This window comes from Lichenostomus cassidix, chromosome 1 (genome assembly GCF_008360975.1).
Source record: "Lichenostomus cassidix isolate B80296 chromosome 1, HeHo_3.0, whole genome shotgun sequence".
Taxonomy (NCBI): Eukaryota; Metazoa; Chordata; class Aves; order Passeriformes; family Meliphagidae; genus Lichenostomus; species Lichenostomus cassidix.
The window spans coordinates 32,026,621-32,049,060 of record NC_139479.1 but is presented as its reverse complement, the minus strand read 5'-3'; positions in this window follow the sequence as shown (position 1 = coordinate 32,049,060).

Below are 22,440 nucleotides of genomic sequence, written 5' to 3'. Positions count from 1 at the left end.
AACTTGAGGTTTTGGTGAGGGGGGTTTGTTGTTTTGTTGGTTTTTATTACATCAAGTATGCTTTTCTGCGTGATTTCTGAGTGTACAAATGATGGTGGAATTATGAGTGCCTTAAATCTAATTGTCTCCATGGTTATTGTTACTTCCAGGGTAAGACCTATGGTAAAATGTCATTGCCTGTTTCAGAAGTCACATATGCTGTTTGTAATGGCCTTGCTCCCTTGTATCCATTGTTGGTAGTATCTGTGTGTTGCTTTATCCCATAGGTGATCTCTGTGCAGGTTTTTGTTGTGTGTACAGTGTGCTGGATAACTGTACTTTTATCTAGTGATGAAAGGAAAACCAACAAAATTATCCAGTCCATGTTATGCAGCAGTGGCCACATCAGCTACTTTATACATATGATGCAAGATCATAACAAGGATATCAGCATACAGCAGTTTAGTTCACAGCCTGGAAATGGTGTAAAAAGAAGATTGACTAAATCATTGATGCTTCACTGCCCACAGGCTCCGGAGGAAACTCTCTTTTCTCTCCTTTTGCCCTCTTATCTGCTAAATAAATGAAACTTAATAAAAATATGAATAGATGACCATATGAAAAAGGGGAGAAATGCAAAACATAAGCAAAGAATTACAATAAAGATTTTGGGAAAGTGAATTAGCTGATAAGGAAAAGAGCAAGTTTAATGTCTAACTACTGTTCAATAGAAACAGAAAAATATTAACAAATGACAGTAAAAAGGTCAGAGTTTTCATAGGTTTTTTTTTTTTGCAGCAGCAGTCTTTACTGAAAAGATTAATTTTAGTTAAGTGGCTAGCTTAAAGCCACAAGCTAGATAACCCAAAAATTTACCCTATGTCATCTGAGTGACAGAAGGTCTTTCAAACCTGCCGGTAGGTACTTTTGAAAATCTGAAGGAGCTGGAGTTGAGTTGGGCTCAGTTAGGCTGAGTTAGGCTTCCAGAAGACCAAAAAAATTGACAGCAAAATGCCTGTCTTTTTCAAAGGGAAAACTCCCCCCTCCACTATCCCAAGACACAGAATTATTAGCTGAGGTACCTTCCATTTCTACAAACAAATTGAAATATTGTAGTAGTGCAGCAGCCCGAGGCTGCTGATCCCGAGTCCCAAAATATCGAGTTGCATCCCGTACAAGCGGATGCCTCTCCTGACAACATCTCCTGGGACTCGGAGGAGGCCGAGCTGTAGGCTGCACTCTCCCTCCCTCCAAAAGTTTGTATTAAGTTTATTGGTTATAAGTTTGCTGTCCCCTCCCCAACTCCTCCCCTGTTGCCGCCTACCCCCAGAAAGTTCTGTTGCTGCCCCGCTCCCATTGGTTCTATGTACTCCCCTCCCAGTTATACCTGATTTGCTCCCTATGATGTATTCCCTTCCCCGGTTGGCCCCGCCCCTGATCTCCGCCCCGAGAAACCCCGTAGCCCCCCTTAAAAGGTCGTGTCCTGCCCGTGCTCGAGGCTGCTCAGCGCGCTGCTGCTCAGCGTGGCAACTGCGTTGCTAGGGAACCCCCTCTCGTGCCCTGCACCGGGATTCCCTGCTGAGCCGCCTCGAGGGCTCGAGTGACGCACCTCCCCCGCCTGCTCTCCTCAATAAACTGGTGCCTTGCTCGCCTTCGCCTGCCTGGGACTGTTTTACTCTGAGGGCATCCGGCCCAATTCGTCGTGCTCGCGCGGCTGGCACTGGCCATTGCGCCAGGGTCTCCTCTGCCAATTGGGCGACCCTGAGGCTTTCCCCACTGCCGCCCGGCTGCGGCTCGAAGGGTCCGGACCGCTTGCCCGGAGAGCCTGCGGGGTCCTTCCTGACCGTGCAGGAGCTCCGAAAAGCCCGTAGCGGCAAAGGCGCACGAAGCGGACACTCTTTAATATATTAAAATATAATGAAGTATATTGTGTAAACACCTAGAAGATGAGGGAAAGAAAAATTTTAGCAAGTACTTTGTCTAACATAAAGCAAACCAGTCTAATGCAACCCAGTGGCAAACTCTGTGTTACAAAGGTATTCATACATATCTCATTTGCAATTTTTGAAGACAAACTAGGATGATACACAACAGCTCTTAAATGGATGGGCTGCTGCTGGAAAACTTCTTGGAGAATAACTATTGAATATTCATTGTCAGGAGTGAAGAATGCATCAAAGGGAAATGATGCAACTCAAACAGGGCACATTTCCTTGAGAGCAAGAACCAAGTGTGACCTGAAGACAGGAGCTGTAGGTTGCACACATACAGGGTAGAGAAAAACTGGCCAGACAGCAGCTTGGTGAGTGGCACAAGGGATTACAGGGGCACATAAAGCAAGCATGAAGCAGTAATGTTTTGCCACTTGCCACAAAAGGTATGTCCTTCGATGGATAAGAAGGGTTACTTTTAGTGAGAGACAATGGCTCTTCCTATTTGGTCCTGGTAACATCTGAGTGTACTTGTGAGCAGTCATTTTCACTTATTTTGAGCAAAATATGTATAACTGGAGAGAAATGCATAGCAAGCATGATTTAGAAAATACAGCAACTGAAGAAAAGCTAATGGAAGTCTTGGAATTCTTCAGTTAAGGAAAGAAATGACTTGAGGCACACATGGGATAACTTTTCAAGAAATTACTTACAAAGAAAAGGGGAATAAAGTCTCCTCTGTATTTTATGAAAAAAGGCCAAAATGTCATACGTCTTTAAACATCTGTCAAGATTGGCATAAGTATAGCTAAACCTGCTTTGGGCAGTGACAGGGAATGGATGATCTAAGTGCTTTCCAGTCCCATAGTGTGTGAACTATAGCTCGGTATCTATATCTTTATTAAGTAAAACCAATATTTTATTTATTGTTGAGGGTTCAATTCTTTAATACTTCCATTTAAAAGCAGGCTTTTCAAGCATAGACAATTTGCCACATGCATACCTTTTTTTTTTTAGCTGTCTTAGAGAATAAGTATATGAATTTACTAAGTCATCATTCCCTCATCTTATCAGCTCGACATGACCAGATTCAGTGCAAGAACCAGAGTCAGATTTTTAGAAAGGCTTCAATTATTTTGGATTGATTTCATTCTAAGGTGTTACAGTCACACTGTGATTAATGGTTCTAGTCATAGTACAATTTTTCATTAGAGCTGTCATAGACAGTCCATTTTTAAAGAGATCTTGTTGCTAATTGACCAAGAAATAAATTAGTTAAAAATGTTGACATTTCCACATATATTTGCCCACCAAAGCTTTCTACAGAAACAGAAAAGTGTTACCAGCCCTTTTGGGTATTTGGGACTGCATTCTTGCCCTCACACACTACATTATCCTTCACTGATGCAGTTTCAGCTTGAGGGCTCAAGATCTCTGTGTTGTCTGAGTCAAAATGGGAACTTGAATTCACAGTGTTTATACTGTCAGTCGGTTACTGAATAGTTAGTATGGGAATTTTTCAGGATCTCCTGCTGGAGCAGCACATGTGGCATAGGGAAGTTGACAGACAGAAAGAGAGAGGGGTCTCTGTAATCATACTGCTCTGCTCACTCTCAGGAATGTTAAAGTCCCTCCACCAAATCAAAGAGAAAGCTTTTGAACAGAGTTGCATCTATGTACTTCTCTGTGAAGATAGACATTTATTTTGCTTCTCTGTCATTTATTTACATGGATAAGCTCCTTCTGCCTATGGCTTGGATATTCCTGACGAAGACGTGCTCTGGCCATTCCCACAGAAAGTTCATTCCCGTAGCAGCGCAGGAAGACAAAACCTTAAAAATAATTGAAAATTTCAGTAATTGTGACTATACTAGGGATTATCCTGACCCAAGTGCAGTTGGCCTTGTTGAAAGTCATGAGGTTTTCACCTGGTGGATCTCCTGGAGGACTCAGGCCTGGTTTGCTCAGTAGTAGTGTTATTGGCGGCTGCTCCACATAACTGATGTGACAGCTAGTGGAAGAAGCAAAGGACGTTTGAGTAGCATGTATGTTATTTGTTTACAGCTTCTAATTACTCAAGAAAGCCTAAGCAAGGAAAAGGATTTAAATTAAATCTTTGTTATTTCAGTTTTGAATTAGCCCAAGTGGGACTTACCCGCTGAACTCTTGACTTCTGAAAATGGAGCTGGTTATCTAGACTCTAGAGAGAAAACAGAAAGGGTGTCTGAAGAGGGCATTTTTTCTTATTTGTCTTAGATGCCTGTCCTGAGTTGCAATGATTCTCTCTGTGAAAGCATCCAGAGGTTAATATTGCGGCAAGCCAGATGACTGATTTTGCAAGCTAAAATTCTTGACACAGGCACCCATAGCACTTGCTCATTTTTAATAATTTTTGCCCTTTTTTTACCACAGCCTCAACTTCACAGTCTTGGTAGGACTTTTTCTTCCTTTTGTTTTTTATTTTTCTTCTGTTGCTTAAATATATTTTCTATTGTAAGAGTCTCCCAAGATCTACATTATCCAGGAATATCAGTTGGGTAAGTTCTTTGTGATGGTAGAAATAGCATCCCAGATGAATCATATTTGACATACATTAAAATTATGCAGAAACATATAACTAAATTATGACTAATACAGGAATGACACACTGTCTAACAACTCAGGCAAACATAAGTCACTACCTATAAATGGAGATGCTAGAATCAGCTGAAAAGCAGTTAACTCTTTCAACCTGAAACAGCAAAACCCATCTTGGTCTTTATCAAACTGGATAAAACACACAGTAGGTATGACTGGCCTGGGTATAGAATGGGAGAAGCATGAGCTCTTGGCTGGTGAGTGCTGTGGGTACCTGCCTGCAGCACCAACTCAGCCTCTCCAAGGTGCTCAAGGTGCCCTGGTCCCTGCTAAACAGGGAGAAATCCTCATGCCTTAATGTGGAGGCAGAACTGTGAGGTTCATAAATTCTTATTGGCCCTGCAAGGAGCATAGTCATGGTGCTGTAGTGCTGTGCTAATTAGCCTCATATGAATTAATTAACAGACTCATAAACTGAACTCAAGCAAGTGGTGCTTTTGCCCCTAAGTCCCAGAAAAAGATCATTCAGAATCCATTCTGAGGATTTTGCACAGAGCACCATTCAACCTGACAATGACATCCTTCAAAACTCAGCAGCCTAGAGCCTCAATCTTCCTTCAGTGCCACCAGAGCAATCTGCACTCAGACAACCCAGTCCTGCTGAGTGATGTGGTCACAGGCAATGGTGCCATGAGGGTCAAGTGCATGGCTGTGGGTCAGGGAGTGTGGCAGTGCCAGCAGGAGACATTGGTACCAGGACAGCACCAGCACTGGCACAATGACTGAGAAGTGCCTGCAGCACAGGTGCCTCCTGCAGCTTGCAAGCACCAGGCAGCACTGGAGACAAAAGCTGTGCCTCTGCTCTTCTCTTATGCTATGTCCTGATCTCACTTGGCTCCAAAGGAAGCAGTTTTAGCAGCAGCAATGAGCTCTACCTTGTCTCAACTATTTTTAGCCCCTGAAAGTAAGAAATTAGTCTTTTCAAATGTGGTCATGCAAGAGCTTTTCTTATAAAACTTCTAACTGAAAAGCAATAGGATTAAGGATATCATTAAAGTAAAAGCTGTACTTAATACCTTATATCATCAAAGCCTTAACCATTTTCATTTCCTTCATTTCCTCTGCCACCAATAGGACTTTTTTAAGTTTTTAGTGGTAGTTGTTGCAGTGGAATGAAACAGACCAAAACCACTGTTCAAAACCCTGCACCTTTTTTTACCTGTTTCATGCTGTATCTAGCTGTCGTGCTGTGTCCATTGTGACTCTGGTCCCATGGCTTCTGCTAGAAATAGAGTAGTCTAAGAACACTTGCAAATCCTGGATCTCAACCTGCAGCTCTCAAGGTGCTTTGCTGCCAAACACAGCTCTCTGTAGCCATGGACAGAGCAACATGAGGACGAGTATTTTCCCAAAGTTATTCAGAAAATTGTTTTTAGGAAGAAACATAGACTTTCATTGTTCTCCTGAGCCAGTTCAGAGTCACTAACAGGTGACATTTGATGTCCTGTGGACTAAATTTTCTGAGATGACTTTGAAGTTTCTGGTCCAAAAATGAGGGAGGACACCTTTGGATACAATTTTATTAAATCAGAGAGCATTCAAATAGGCATTTGAATTTTCCCTTTGACAAGCAGCATTCAGATTTCTTCAATTATTATTAAAGTCTGCAATGTGTTATCTGAAGTACCACAGTGGTGCATGTGAATTCTGAAATTTATATTTTTTTCTTTGGCAGGTAATTTTCCTCTTTATTTTCTGAAAATCAATGTTCATACCACCTCTCAGGGGGCACATCTTCACAGGGCAAGGACAGATGATGTTTTAATGGGTTCTGTGCAGCAAGTGTGGCAGAGCTTATTATTATTGTCTCACAGGGGGCATTGGAAAGTAACACTTAATAAAAAGGACCACAGGAAGTCAACATCAAGTGGTACCTTTTATTAAATATGAAGCATCTGTGGTTTACACAATTTGGGCCAAATTAATCTCAGTCTTACAATTTGTCTATTCTTTTAAATCCATCATGGATTTACATTTACATCATTACAAATCTGCTTAAGGTCCTAAATACAGGGAGACATTCAGATCCACTATGGGTGCTTGATGCAGTGCAGCATCTAACCTTCAGATGCCAGGTATTCAGGATTCATATGTAAAACAGGGGTGTTGGGTGTTCTCGAATAAAACACCCCTATCTGGGACTATGTGCACTTTCTGTAGGAATTCCAGGTTTGTTTGGTTTTTTGTTTTAAATTGGATCCACAGTCCTGTTCATATCCACAGTATGCCTGGCATCTAACACATAGCCACGATTTTTTAAAATAAAAAATGTTAAGTGTCATATTACATTCCAGCTCCAGACACCTAAAAATGTAGGTGAACTTACAATGTTCAGCTTTTGAATAAGACCTTTAAAGTCTGCAGAAAGTGGGGATAGAGGTAATGCATATGGAGAGCAAATGTGACTTTAAATTTAATGAGGTGAATAGGTCTCTATACTTCAATGAAGTGTGATTTACTTCCGAGTTGAAATTAGTTTCTCACTTGCAGATGTCCAGTGCCATTCTGGACAGCTTTGGGGCATTCTGCCTTATCCCCAGATAATGTTCCAGGATGTGTGGGACATGCATCAGCCCTGTGTCATACCTGTCTTTCAGGTGCTCATCCCAGAGCCCCAAATGTGGGTAAATACTCAAGCTGCCTGTTGGCTTCCATGATTGCTTAAATAGCCATGATATAAATCATCTGCAAACTATTAGATAGTCAACTAGCATCTTTTTAGGGACTATGGGAAAGCCCCCTGGTCTCCAAATGTTGTCCCAAAGGCTCCATCCCTTCACCACCACCCACACACATCGATTTTTGAGATGCTGTAACATATACCATATGTCACTAGTTTTGTATGTTTTATCACCTATAAAATCCTGGTTCATATGCTGTAGGCTGATGTGGCAGAAACCTAAACATAGGGGGTCTGATTTTCAATCTGAATCCCACAATGCCACCTGCAGCTTTTCTTTTTTTTTTCAGTAAAACCTGGCTGACAGGAGTACCAGTGCTGATCTTTTCTGAACAGAACTGCTCCCTCCCCACTTCTGTTTGGCTGCCATCTCTGATCCTCCCTATCCAGGTGGTTGTTCTGGAAGACAAAGTTTTCTGTTTTGAAGAAATGGAGTGCTGTTCTCTCTGCTCTCCATGTTCTCCTGATGCAGAGAGTTAGCTGCAGGCAAATGGTAGTTTCCACTGCTATAGGCCTTGCATAGACTGTACATCAGAAAACATTATGTGCTGATAGGACACAGGAGGCAGCAGTTGATGGCTTGGGTTTTCCTCCCTGTTGAAGTACAAGGACAACTGGGAGCTGAGGAACCCACTGGCTCTGCAGAAAATTCTCTGCTGTAATGGTGACGTGGTCCATTGAAGGTGTGACTTGGTAAACTTCCACATTTCCAGTTAATCCTCCCAAGGAGATCAGAAGGGTAACTTGGAGCTGCTGTTTCAGTGTCTTTGCAGGCTCAGCTAAAAAGAAAAAAAAGTCTTTGAAAGTATCTGGGGCACATTTTGAAACTTAATTTTCAAAATGAAGGCTAGACTGCAGTGTAATCAGTTCAGCCCAGGGGTGAGATATGCAACTGAGAGTTATTAAAAAAGGCACTGTTTAAGTTGATTGCAAGATATATTAGGACATTTTAGAAACCTGTAATTTTCTTCAGGAGTTTCTGACAATTTGTGAAGAGAAAAACTTCTGCTTGGAACCACTAGATCAGTAAGCCTGAAATACTTCATTCAAAGCATCTCAGACACAGCATAGCTCCCATGGAGCCAAAACAGATTTGTGCCTATCCCAGAGCTATAGATCCTCTGAGCATTAGGCTCAGTCTCTTGGCATGCCACCAACAGGTCTGCTGTGGGCAGGAGAATACTGAAACCCCCTGCAAATGCTCTCATAAATCAATGTTACAGCTATTTTTAGGCAAACTGACAAGAATGTCATTTTCACAGAACAATTGCTGGCTCTCGGGAATTTCTGCTTCATAGAAATTTTTATCAGAAGTTGTTTTTAATCTGATTTGAATTAAGATCATATGCCAAAAACTTTCTTGTGCACTGAAACATCTGTTTTATTGGCCATCCTGTGACAGGAAATCATACTGGAAAAGGGCACTCTGATTACAATTGAAATGAATGATACTTCTGCTTTTACCAAGCCATGTCTGCAGTTACCAAGCTCTTAGAACCAGTGTGCATTTGCTCATTCATACTGGATAATCCCCTCCTGTTTGTCTCCTGCGTGAGCTACAGGTAAAGGAAAGTGATTGGTTCTGCCTCAATGGCACTTCTAAAACCATATATTGATGAAAAAGCGACTTAATATGCTTTTCACAGATTTTATTAATAGTAATAAATAAGCAGGAATCAATTCAAAGAGGACACAATACTTAAGCCTTCTGCAAGTACTTCTCAATCACTTAAGACTTAATATGTACAAATACCACATTAAGGTCAAAATGAAATAATGTAAAAATTTATCAGAACCACTTGCAGTAAATCCGCAGATTAGTTAAAACCATCAAATGAACACTGCAAATAATCACTCCTACATCCTAAAGCAAGTTTTTCAGGGAGATAATAATTCACTGAGCTCCAAAACACAATCTACCACAGCTGTAACATAAATCTTCAACTGAGTAAATATTTTAGCTTAAAAGGAAATGAGTATAAATCTACATGACTATCTCATAAACCAATTAATTTTTTCTTCTTGGAAGTTCAGATGCTAATCTGCTTGCTCATTCTCTCTTCTCTCCCAGGAATTATTAATGTTAGAACATGTTTTGATGAGCACATATTTTATTAGTTCTTTCACAGATCCACCACTGACAAAACCCTAGGAAAATCACAGTGCTTGTTTAGAAGGAAGAGCGTTCTAGTTTAGTATGGAAATATTCTTTGGTGCTTTCCTATGCTGCTACTGACATTACATAATTTTAATTAAGGGATGAATACAATCAGGGATATAAACAAGCCCAGAAGTTACAGATCAGCCTTTTCCTCCTCTTTCCATTGCCATGTACCATAACCACTGGACACAGGTCTCTTTTTTTGCTTATGGGAATTCACAGAATTCCTTATTTTAAGACTTATTTTTACTTGCACTTGACCAAGAGGTGGCATCACAGGGGTTCCTTCATCAAACTCCTGTTTGACAGCGGTAGGGATTGATGTGAATTACTCCATGGACTGGGGATTTTGAACTTTCCTGCTTTAAGAGGTGGATAACTGTGGAGGTGGGGTAAACAGCACCTCCCCATTCAGCTCAGGATCACTGAGGAGTGGGGTTTTCAGCTCTGGGTTTTGAATGGCACAATTGCCTTGCAGTCCCAATATATACACCCAAGCTCTGCAGTGGAGAAAAAAAATCTGACCTATTCCAGGATTTAGAATTTAGCTGCAGGTTTTTCCCTCAGTGACTTTAGACTTCAAAGTCTTTTACTGTATCTGGCTCAAGGTGGTTATGAATGAAAAGTTTACCAAAAGTATCAACATCGTGATGACAACAGAAAACTGTATAAGCAGTATTTAAACTCTTGCACTTACTTGTATTTTAAGTGAAAAATAATTTTAAAGAAACCCAAGCAGGTCTAGCATAGGTTTTTATCAGGTCCTGGTGCACCACTCAAAATGAAAGTGAATTTTTCTCTCTGTGATATTTCAGTCGTATTTCTCTCACAAAGACTTCAACTGAAACTGCCCAAGACCCACAGTCCTTGAAAGAAATACTTGGAGTGAGAACAGAATGACTGGATTCAGGCAGGAAATTTATATTGCAGTTTTGTCACATGAGTAGAATGCTCTAAATGCAAAGTGTGCCATCTTTGTGAATAATACCAGAAAACAAAAAAAACCTTAGTCCTACTGTACCAACCTAGATGAATGACATCTGGCACTGTACAGGTGTTAATTTAAACACATCTGATGGTTTGTTCCTGACTTTTTAGAAAGAATTAGCAATCATAAGGCAAAGAAGCTCACTTAGCATTTACCTGAAAGGTTAAGATGCATCTTAAATGTGAACTGCAAGTACTTATCTGGGAAAGACTTCTGATGGAAAATGACTGACAAAAAGTAACAGACTGAGGCAGACCTTTCTGACTGCAAACATTTCTTAATTTAACTTGACTATCATTTCAGACTTGATTCTAGTACTTATCCAATCACACAGCTCTCAGTCCTTAGTGCCAGAGTGCTATTCTCAAATTACAGTTGTCTGAAGCAGAAGACAGATGGGACAGATACCTCTGCAATGAGGAGAAATGGAAATGCTTTGCCAAAGACCAGCTTTTTCCCTGTCATGTGAGCTGGAGCATGTGCTAGCACAGATGGACAGAGTAGCAGCTGGAAGGTCTTCAACTTCCCCAGAAGATGCTCTTCAGCTACCAATGTTGCATAACAGTTCCTAGTTTTCAGCTGATAGAGTGGTGCACCAGGACCTGACAGAAATCCTCACTGGAGGTGCTTCAGGTTAACCTCTCAAGTTTGTTTTTCCTGCCATGGTCTGTCACCAGAGTGAAGCCCCATCTCACTGGATGCTTGTGGGCTCCCAATGCAGCTGCAGCCCCTGGTGGCAGACTCTTACTGAGGTGCTGCTTCTGATTCTTCAGTCAGAAAAGGCCACATGCAGAAGATGTTCCTGTTGTTGGGCTTGCTTTAGGTGGTAAGGAGGTGCAGTTAATCCTTCTGGGTGATATTTGATGCCTTGGAGGCAAGTCTCCCAGACGCTAATTACAGCCATGTCATTTCTTTCTCGTGCCATTCTGCAACAGAATAGAGGCTTAATAGTGATGCAGCTACCAGCTGAACCAAGATGTAGATTCAGCAGCCAGGATTACCACAGGCTCTAAAATGAACATGCTTTTTCCCCCCTAGCTATACAGCAAAGCAGTTTATATTTGTCAGATTTAATTGAGAGACTGGTGAAACCTGTTACAACAGCAATGACTCTGGGTATCATCTGAATAAAAGGCATGTATTTTGAGCAGTTTTACTGCAATGTTTAATCAACAGATTGTCCTAGGATTTAAAATGTTATTAATTAAAGACCTCAATTGCCATTAAGCACTGTTTGTTTTGTTAATATTACCATTGCCTGTAAATGGTATCATTGCTAGGAGTCATGTTCTGTGCCACACTGAGTCAGAATATTTAGGAGTAGAAATAGAACTAAGAAGTTCAACCTCCTCCATTGGTTAGAAAGAAAACACAATTATTATTATAATAATGATAACAACAAGAAAGGACTGCTAGTCAGGGAGGTTTTGAAAGTATTTTGCTGCAAGAAAAATATTATGAAGTTATTAATGGCTATTAATAACTAGAATGGCTAGAAATGCTCATCATTCAATTTTATAGTGACATTCAGACATAGTTTTCTGCAGAAAGAGGGGGAGAAAATGTCCATTTGCTATCGCTCAGTCATTTTAAATGTGAGTTTCCTTAAACCACTATTTAGCTCTTAACTGCACAAGTATAAGGAGGCATCAAACCTTTAAATTGTCTTTAAGTGAATATCCTGTGGAGATAAAACATAAGAAAGCTATAAAATCCAATCTTGATAATGGATTGCTAGAGCAGCTGTTCCCCAACAAATTTTGGGGCCACCATGTTGGCTATCATTTGGACAGTTACTCTCTGACTGCTATTTAGAGGCATATGTATTTTCTTACGCCAGAGAAGGGGTAAAGAAGTTAATAACAGAAGTTGATTAACATTCACCTTTACACTGAATTTGGAAGTAATTTTAAACATTTGGAACATACCCTGTTCCTTCCGTTGCTTCCTTATAGATAATCACCTTCAGAAAGCCCTTGGTAAAGACATGTTAAAGTTTCAAGATATTTCCCAGAAAATATCACTATATTTCCCAGACAATATCACTTTCTTATTAGATTTTCTCAATTAATTTTAGTCGTCAGAAACAAGAAATGTAGTTCCTACAACTGGTTGCTCCTATTTGCACAAAATTAGTAATCTGTAAAGTATGTTATGGAAATCTCTTCTTGCATAGTTCCATCTGAGAAGAGAATCTTTGAGATTATCCATTAAAATCTTTGTTCCCTAGTAGGATGTGTTATAATTGATTAGTTTCCAGTGATACCAAAAATGACATTTGTGGTTTTGGGCTTTTTTTTGTTGTCGTTGTTTTTTTTGGGTTTTGGGTTTTTGGAAAAATACAGATCTAATACTAAGAGATTTTCTGGCCTACATTTTCATTGACATTTAGACTAAATATGATGATGATTAAGGGTAAGGTAAAAGCTGCAGCAGCTCCCTGTTGTGACTGCCTGAATCCTCTTATTTCCACAAAACAATTATTTTCACAAACCTGCTCTTCTCATCTTTAAGTTTGGTAGAATCATTCAATATATGCTTTAAATGTGTGTTCAGCTTGCTTTAGCACACTGCCTTTTTTTGCATGGCTCTCGGTTATATTTCATCTGCCTTTCACTGGTTCTATCTTTCCATCTCTGAAGAAGTGATTCCCTGTCATGTCCTTACCTTGTGGTACCTTGTTATGTCTCTTCTAGCTCTTGAAATACTCATCATACACTCATGTGGTGCATCATCTGCTCATTTTATCTAACTATTCAGACACCCTTTTGGCCAGTCATATTTAGACTTTTCAAATCTGTTTTCTCAAATTAGTGCTTTGCCTGTAAATGCAACTAAAATTAGGATTTCAATCCTAATATGAAATGATGGCTCAACAAGAAGAAGAGGAAGTGCTAGAATTACAAATAAACACTGCAGTATTTAATTAATCTACTACTCATTTCCTGATGATTTTAAAAGAGCTAAACTAGTCTGGCACTGAATAACATATGTTCAACTACTGCACCCAGGCTCCAAAGACATTGCAGCTGCACTATGAAAAATATAGTATGTGGGCTCTCCCCAGATGCAAATATAATGTAAATGCAAATTTATACAAATAGAGGCCGTGTGCAGACTTCTGTGTACAATCTTATTTCCTCTGATTCCAATCAATGTGATTCTGTTAGATGAAAATCATGAACAGTGGAGCCATTGAACACATAAAAAAAAGGGTCACCAGCAAATCTGACCTCCACAGTGCCAACAAAAATGAAATGTGATGGCAGTAATTCTGGATGCCACAGGATTGCTGATTGCTGAGCCCTCATGCCTCACAACAATCCTGAGATGCACCATTCCTTTGCAGCACAGAGGAATTCCAGCTGCTCCAGCCACTAAGTCAGACCAGGGCCCCAATTTCAATGCCCCTATGCAAATGGCATGGGGAATATACTATACGGAGAATAAACAAAAGGAGTTATAGACATATATGCATGCAGGGCTGTGATCTTACTGGCGTCACAGAGACATGGTGAGATGGCTCCTATGACTGCAGAGTTGGAATGGAAGGATACAGGCTCTTCAGGAAGGACAGGCAAGGGAGATGAGAAGAGGGTTTCACCCTCTATGTCAGCTCTTTAGGAAGGGCAGGCAGGAGAGATGAGAAGAGGGTGTCACCCTTTATGTCAGTGACCAGCTGGAGTGCCTGGAGCTCTGCCTGAGGATGGGTGGGGAACAGACCAAGACCTTATGGGTCAGGATTAAAGGGAGGGCAAGGACAGGTGACCTTATAGTGGGGGACTGCTACAGGCTGAGAGCTGGGGTTGTTCAGCCTGGAGAAGAGAAAGTTCTGGGAATACCTTATAGCACTTTCCAACACCTAAAGGGAGGCTGCAAGAAAGCTGGAGAGGGACTTTTGAAAAGGGCAGATAGTGATAAGACAAGTGGGAATGGCTTCCAAATAGAAAAGGCTAGGTTTAGATTATATATTAAGAAGAAATTCTTTATTGTGAGGGTGGTGAGGCACTTGAACAGTTTGCCCAAAGAAGTCATGTATGCCCCATACCTGGAAGTGCTCAAGGCCAGGTTGGATGGTGCTTTGAGCAATCTGGTTTAGTGGAAGGTGGCCCTCTCATAACAGCTGGGTTGGAACTAGATAATCTTTAAGGTACCTTCCAACCCAAACCATTGTGTGATTCTGTGAATATTCTGTCATGTGTGATAAGACCCCTGGTACCTGGTTTTAAACTCCCTCATTTCCTCCTTCTGACTGCTGTCTGATCAGATCTGTTAGCTAAGCACCCCATTATGTTCTGTGAGTAAATTCTACATATGTAAAGAATTACTGATTTCCCAGACACCTACTGATTTAGACAGCTGGCCTTTATCAACTGTACTGCATAGCTGTGTGATCAGTGTCATTGTGATTAAAGTTGCAGCGTGACATGAAATGTCTCATGATGTGCAGATAAACCAGATTGGAAAGTGCATGAATTCTAGCAGCATTAATAAAATGGGACAAAATGATTTGCTATTGACTGTTTTATTGATCATTTCTGCTCCAGTGATTTAGCTATAGAGTACACTAGGAGCTAATTATTTTCTTGTAGCACTTATAATGCTAATGACACATGGACTGCTTGCAAGCAGAAGTGATAGCACAATCGACAGGCACCAGTCCATTTCACTACCAGTCCCACAGAACATCACATTAACTTTAGTAAAAGCTCATGTAAAAGCTCTTTTTTTCCTATAAGCTATTTTATGCTAAGACAATAATCTTGAAGTGTGAGTAATATGTTGGAGACTGTCACACTGAGTACGGCTGAATTTTAATCTGCCTCACTTTGATTTTTGTCTTCATAGTCCTGCTTTCTCTGTTTCAAATCTTTAAAAGATGCATGTTTCTGCCAGGCTTCCTAGAAAAATACCCTTTTCTTAGGGAAAAAAGCAAACTTAGAACACACCTGAAGTAAACAGTATTATTTTTGTAATTTAACTAAAAATTAGAAGGGCAAAATGGCATATGCTCTTCTTGGTTACCTATGCCTGTCTTCTGGTGATTGCCTCCCTTCTTGGACATCTCATATGTTGTAAAGAACACTTGAAATGCCCAACTGGCTGATTCCCAACATTGCTGGAGTGTTTGCTGTAACTACTTGTCAAAACTTAGAAACACAGTTTAAATTACTGCAGGTGACCATCCAAGGCAAGCTCTTGTGGTTACTCAACCTTTTCATGGGATTAAGGAATAAAAATAAAGAAATCTTAGCAAAACCAAGGAAGGCTATTTTTCTCCCAATGGATCTGTTAATTTCAGTTGCAAAATACAAGATTCCTTAAAGGGAGAATCTGACACTCCTCATCATGAGAAAATGCTTCACATCACCTTTCAGAAAGCAGGGTGTCACTCAGATATCTGAATCTGGATTAAAATTACTCACAATCAGCACCTGCTCAGAGAAATCTGGTCTGGATAGAAGCTTACAGAAAGGATGTCTTCACTTTTTTGTTATCTCCGAGACAGAAGAAATAGATTTTGTGCATAGACTTACTTAGCATGTCTGGTCTACTGTGGCAGGGGGAGTGTTAATAGTGCAACCAAATCCAAAAAACAAAGTCAATGAACCAAAAAAAATAAACACCAGACATTAGCTGCACAATAGCAAAAAATATTGCTTTGAGCCTTTGGGGCTGAAAAGTGGCTGACCTTAATCATTTGGCCAAGAAACACAGGAAAGGAAGGCATAACATAGATTTAAAGAAAATAAAAACATCAATGGGCAATTTAGGGTCATCTGGGCTTTGTTAAGATCCTCAAACCATCTGCAGCACCTTGTGCAGTCTTCCTCTATATGCAAGGAAGGTCGTACAATAGTACATAATTATAGAAATGTTTCAATTGTCTCTTGCTTAGAGGAAACAAAAATATTCTTACTGTTGGCAACAAGAGGGGGTGGCAGGCAGATCTCATACCAGAGTGACATCACTCAAATATTTTTACTACCTTCAAGCAACACTGTGTCAAAACAGCAAAATCATATTATTCTACTCCAAGAGCCAATTGAGTATTCCAATTTCCTGAGAGTTTGCCAGTCATGGCAATAGGTTGCTCACTCTGCATTTTGTCTCGCAAAGTTTCTATGATTAACTGTGTGGCACATCTTGCTTTGAATTAGCCTCTTGAGATAATGCAGCTGTTTACTATCACAAGGTATATGGTGCTGTGAATTCCATACCTTTGGCACCTCCATAAAGCAGCCCTGCCACAGGGAAGGCAAGTCAAAAGGGAATTGTGCATTTCTGGGCATTTCACAGGACAAGTGAATCGAATGGACTTACTGTTTTGTCTGTCTTGATGTACACTGAGAATGATTCCTATTTGGTTCTGTGTTTTGGCACAAGACATTCATACTGGAGGAAGGGGAAGGACCATATACTGTTTCCTTAAGCTGCAGCAGAAGCATATAAAATCTATTAAGAGGCAAAGGAAGCTGAAATGTTAAGCTAGAGAGAGGGACAAACAGGAAACTCTGATTTAGGTAAATTCCTTAATTAGAAAAAAAAATTCTATGTTGATAGGGGTTTTGTTGCCTCATTTTCCCATTAAAAATGTTGTATTATGGGAAGTGCCTTTTCTCTCTGATTCTTTATTCCCAGAAAGTGTTGAAATACTATTTAAGGTTATGATCAATGTTTTAAACAGAACAGGAAAAAATCCTTCAGACCAGACTGCATCAAAACATGAGGGCATCCCTCTGTGGTATTTCTAGCTGTGAAAGACAACATATATTGCTATCATATTCATCTTTGGAAAATAAAAAATTCCTTTATGACCCATTTAAAATTAGGTCACATGCTGCTGATATTCGTAATGAAACACTTCTACCCATTCACATGACAGTTAGCACCTTCTAAGACTATCAGAAATTAAAAAACAGATGCCTCCTTTATTCACCCCTGTAGAGCTGATTCATATTAAACAATTAAGGGAAAATTTTATGCAGCTTGCAGCATCTATTTCGTTGGTGAAAGAATAAATATTACAATCAACATTTCAGACTGATGGTTTTTCCCAAAAAGACATTAATTTCCATCACTAGGAAGCTGTATTGCAAAGCTGCCTCAAGCTTTGTTTGACTGGCAACTTCAGTGGGTTGGTGAAGAGCAGATGAAGTGAAAAATTTTGTGGGGTGAAAGATTTATTTTTGGGGGTTTTGAATTTGTTGACACTTGAAGTCAAACTTACCTGGAGGAAAGACTTGTTCTTTTCAGGAGTTTGTGCTCAGCTAAATCACCCAAGAGTTACTGAGATGGGCACTTCAGCAACACTGCAGTACCAGTTGTGCAATAAAGCAGACTTCCTTTCCACCCAGTTCAGTGTAGGGCAGCACTGGGAATGAGAATAATTGCATGAATTTCAGCTGGCTCCAGTCGGGGCTTGCTTGGTCCCCAGTCCCACCACACTGCCTGCCAGGCCACAGGCAGGAGGCTGCACCTCCTGGAAACCTCAGTGCTCTGTGCCCTCAGACAGGCAAATTGGCTTCTGGGAGCAGCTTTTCACATTCAGCTTTTTGATGCCCAGTCCTTATTGGAAAACCTATTATAAATAACAACAACAGCAACAGCAATAATAAGGAATAGGAAAAAACACAGAGTCTGTTGTTACCACTGGTTTTATCAAGCCCTTGATTTTCTGTTGAGTCACACTCTAGTCATAGCAAGCATGCATTATTTTAAACAGTTAATCTCTGCAGGCTCCTGCTATTATCATCACAATTTTGGGGAGCTCTCTGTTCAAACCCTTTTCGGACTAAATAAACTGTCCATAGATGTCAAACCGTGCTTTGTAGAATACCTGTTATTTTTTCTTAAATGTCAAGAGAGGCTTTCCTGGAAGCTTGATTGTGCTCTTTCAGCATCTGTCAAAAGATGGGACTGCCATCAGCTTAGATTGTTATCACAGAAGTTTATTATTTTGTGAAAATTTCAGCATCTGACTGCAGGTTGTTTATTAATAATTTGTATCACTTTAATATTATGTGCTTAGATTGTGAATTTCAGCAAATAATATGCTTTTGGTGGATGTTCCAGGCAAGCAGATTTTATACTAGAAACAAACTTGGAACAGGGCATTTCTGGTGAATATGGACATTTGCAATGGGAGAAGATGTATCTCTCTCTTGCTCTCTTGCTGCTTTTCAAGCACCTCTATCAGCATTTCTACTTTTGGAAGTAAAAACTTGGCTGGGAATATAATTATGTATTGCAGCATTAGGTTACAAATCTGATACAAATACTGCTCATTCATTCAAAGAATGACAATAAACATTATTCATTCAAGCGGTCCAGTTTACCAAACTCAACTAAATATTTCAGATTCAACTCCACTACTGTAAAATGAAGCAAAACAACTTCCACTATTTTAACTGTTCTCCCCGCTAAATAAAAACTGGGTTTATTTGGTAGATGTGAAAACAGCAGGCTGTCAGTCTTATTGCAGTTGGCAATAGATGAGTTCTGTTAGTGAATTTTTACATATTTAATTGAATGCCTGGATAGGATAGATCATATCTTTCACAAACAAAAAATATAAGAATTTTAAAGCTCAATAAGCATATTAAGAAATATAATATGAACATTAGCAACTCACTGTGGACCAGATTTGTATGTGTTATGTAGTGAATATAGAAATTTTGCATTTCATGCCAGTGCCTTAAAACAGAAGCAAAACAGCTGGTTGGAATTAATCAGTAGTCGCCACAGAATAACTAAGAAGACAATTTAGACCAAATCTTGAGAGTAAAAAACAAACAGCTTTTCTTTTTTGTTTCTCCCTAGCAATGTCATTATTACCCTTTCTTGTTGTAACACATCTTATACATGCATGATGAAAAGGGTGAAAATCTCTCTTTCATCTGGTGTCAGAGATTCCAATGGATATAGAATCAGGTTTTTACCTCTGAATCAATCAAGGGAGAACTTAACAATGTGTGGATATTCTTACGTGCTATTTCCATTCCCCACTGAATTCTTTGTTCTTTTAGACATGTGAAGAATTTTTTTTTTCTCATAAAGGTGAAGGAGAATAAGAGAAGGTGTGAGTGATGGTCTTTGTATTTTAGGGAAATTCTGGAGCATTGACAGTATTAATGACTCCAAATCAGCAGGAGCTCAGTGTCAGCTATAAATGGTTAAAGCCAGAGGGCATCATTAAGGTCACCAGGTTAGACTTCTGAGTAACACAAGCACTGCACTTGAGAGGCTTGAGGTGGGGGCCTGTGAAACCTCACCAAGTTCAATTAGCCAAGTGCAAGGCCCTGCATGGGGCTGAGGACAATCCCAAGCACAAGAACAGGCTGGGCAGAGAAGGGATTGAGAGCAGCCCCGAGGAGAAAGACTTGGAGGTGTTGCTTAATGAGAAGCTCAACATGATCTGTCACTGCACCCTCCCAGCCCAGAAAGCCAGATGTGTCTGGGCTGCACCAAAAGCAGCTTAGGACGACCCTGCTTGAGCAGGGAGGTGGATCCAGATGACCTACTGTGGTCCCTTCCAACCCTACCCATTCTGTGATTCCATGATTTCCCTCTGAAATGTAGAGCTGGTATTTAACTAAACAGAAGTTTCATCAAGCCTTGAAAGGATACTTTAAAGAGGAAGATAGTTCTGAGTCCCTCAGTGTTATTCCACAGAGGTTAGTCAAAACTGCTTTGAAAGTTTTATTCCATATTTCAACTTGAAGCTTTACATATTTACAGAATTTAAATTGGGTTTTTATATTTTTACTTCTTTCTTTCCTTGTTGCAATGTTTCAACGCACCAAGCAAAGCTTTACCCCTACCGTGATAGGGACTGGCAACAATTCCATCTGCTTGGGCAGGATGTGGGGCTAGATGATTTCCTGATCCATGTACCTTCCAAATTCTGACATCTTCTTATTCTGTGAAGTACTTCCATGTGGTAGGACTGGAAAAGGTTTTAGGAAGCACAAAGCAAAACTCTCTCAGCTCAGTCATAGTCACATAGGTCCACAATCTGATCTCTGAGTCCTTATGGCTCCAGTGGAGGTTTCTGAGAAGAGTCTTATTGACTACAAACTTAGAATGGTGAGACAATTACAAGGTCAGATGAAGATTATTTGCCACTGTATTTGACATTCATCCATGAGGGAAAAGCTCCCCCGTGGGTTCTGTTTGCTGAGCACATTGCCATGAGACAGGCAGGAGTAACACCAGTTCTGCAAATAACTCTGTGACTGTGAAGCTATTTTTCATATGCTATGCAGAAGTGAATTATTGGCTTTTTAAATGCAACTTTTGACTATTTTCAAGCTCATAGGACTGGGTGAGATTTTGGCAAATGAGACATTATTAAATAGTTTTTACATTGACCTGCAATTTCCTTTTTCCTAAATAGCAGAAGTCTAAAAGATCAGTGGCAATATATTTTCAATGAAAGTTTACATAAGGCCAGATCAAGAGAGAAATGAAGAAACACTGAAGGGAAAAAGGAATGAACATTTCATCTTTGGCTGAGCTGTGAAATTTCGCTCTCCTTCCCAAAAATGCAAGAAAAAATTGAAATAGGAAATAACAATAGAAACCAGTCTAAATTAAAACAAATCAAATTTCTGTCTTCCTCCTTTTGGCTCACTACGACAAGGGAGAATTCATATTTTTGTCTTAAGAGTCGCAGATGTTGCTAATGCTCAGCAGGTTATTGCTCACACAGTAAGTCAGCAAAGACAAATGTGCAGGATATGGTGGAGTATTATTTGCTACTTATTCATAGTAATTTGTTTCAGGAACATTGCTTACTTTTCTTCTGAGCTTATTCCTTGGATTCATTTGTCAGGAAGATTTAAAAACTGACTAAAATGTAAGTATTAAGTACAAGAAACAAGTAGCTTTTATGGCAATTAGCTTAGCATACATGGGGTTTTCAAAACCAACTGTATTTAAAATTGCTGGGCAAAGATACATCTTCCCACGGGAGAACTGAGCAGGAAAACACTATCAGAGTTACAGCTCAATGGAGTTTGACCTATGTGGCACCAATATGCTGTAGGGCTCATCCCTCTTAGCTATGTATTAATTATAAACATATAGATCTGAGATCCTTGATACCCAGTGGAGTGAAACCAGCACACTCAGAGGCACAAATGTCCCAAGCAGTTATGGAGACACACCCTTGAGTTCAAAGGTTCACCCTTGAGCACCACAGGCTTTCCTCCCTGTCTCGTATGGGAACTTAGAGTGACCAGAGTGGATACCTCAGATGATTCTCAGCCAAAATAGAGTCACTCCTATTTTCATTCAGAATAATTCATTCATTCTAGGATAAAACTAGCATTTTCCTCCTATTGTGCAATCTGACTGGGATAATGAAAGAAAGTATTTGAGAGATGACAAGATGTATTTTAGTTACTAATTACACAACTGCATGCATCTCAAGAAACTGTATTGATTCCCATGAATTTACCTACCTTAATTTTGTAAGAACATAGATTTTTTTAATAGGATGCTAATGTACTAGCTCCTGGGATGAATTTTATTGTTCATTTTCAATTCATTCTCATGGATTAGAAAAACCCTACAGATTACCTTTGCAGAAATGTTATCCAACTGGAGCTCTAACATAACACAGCAGAACATAACAATATGTCATGTCATAAGATAACATAATGTAACCCAACTCTTAGTGACTTCCAGACTATGCAACTCATAGTTTGTTTAACCTCAAATTCTGAACCCTGTGAAAAAAAATTAATTGCAGTTGGAAGCCCAGGTAACAAGCTACTTGAAGTGTGATAGGCTGGGACCAGAGCAACAAATCCTCTTGGAATTTGAAATCCGCCTTTTAAGCTAAAATACAGAGTATCACATTTGTGGCACCTCTTTATATTATATCATTATATACCTCAGGTATATAATGTAAAGAAGTAAGTGTGTTTATTAATTCAGACATATGACAAAAATAGGAAAATTATTAGGAAAAGATACTACTTACGAAGTATGTACATTCCAAGCACTTTGAAGCTTCTCAGAGTACCTAAAATGGTTTCCAACTTATCAAAACCCA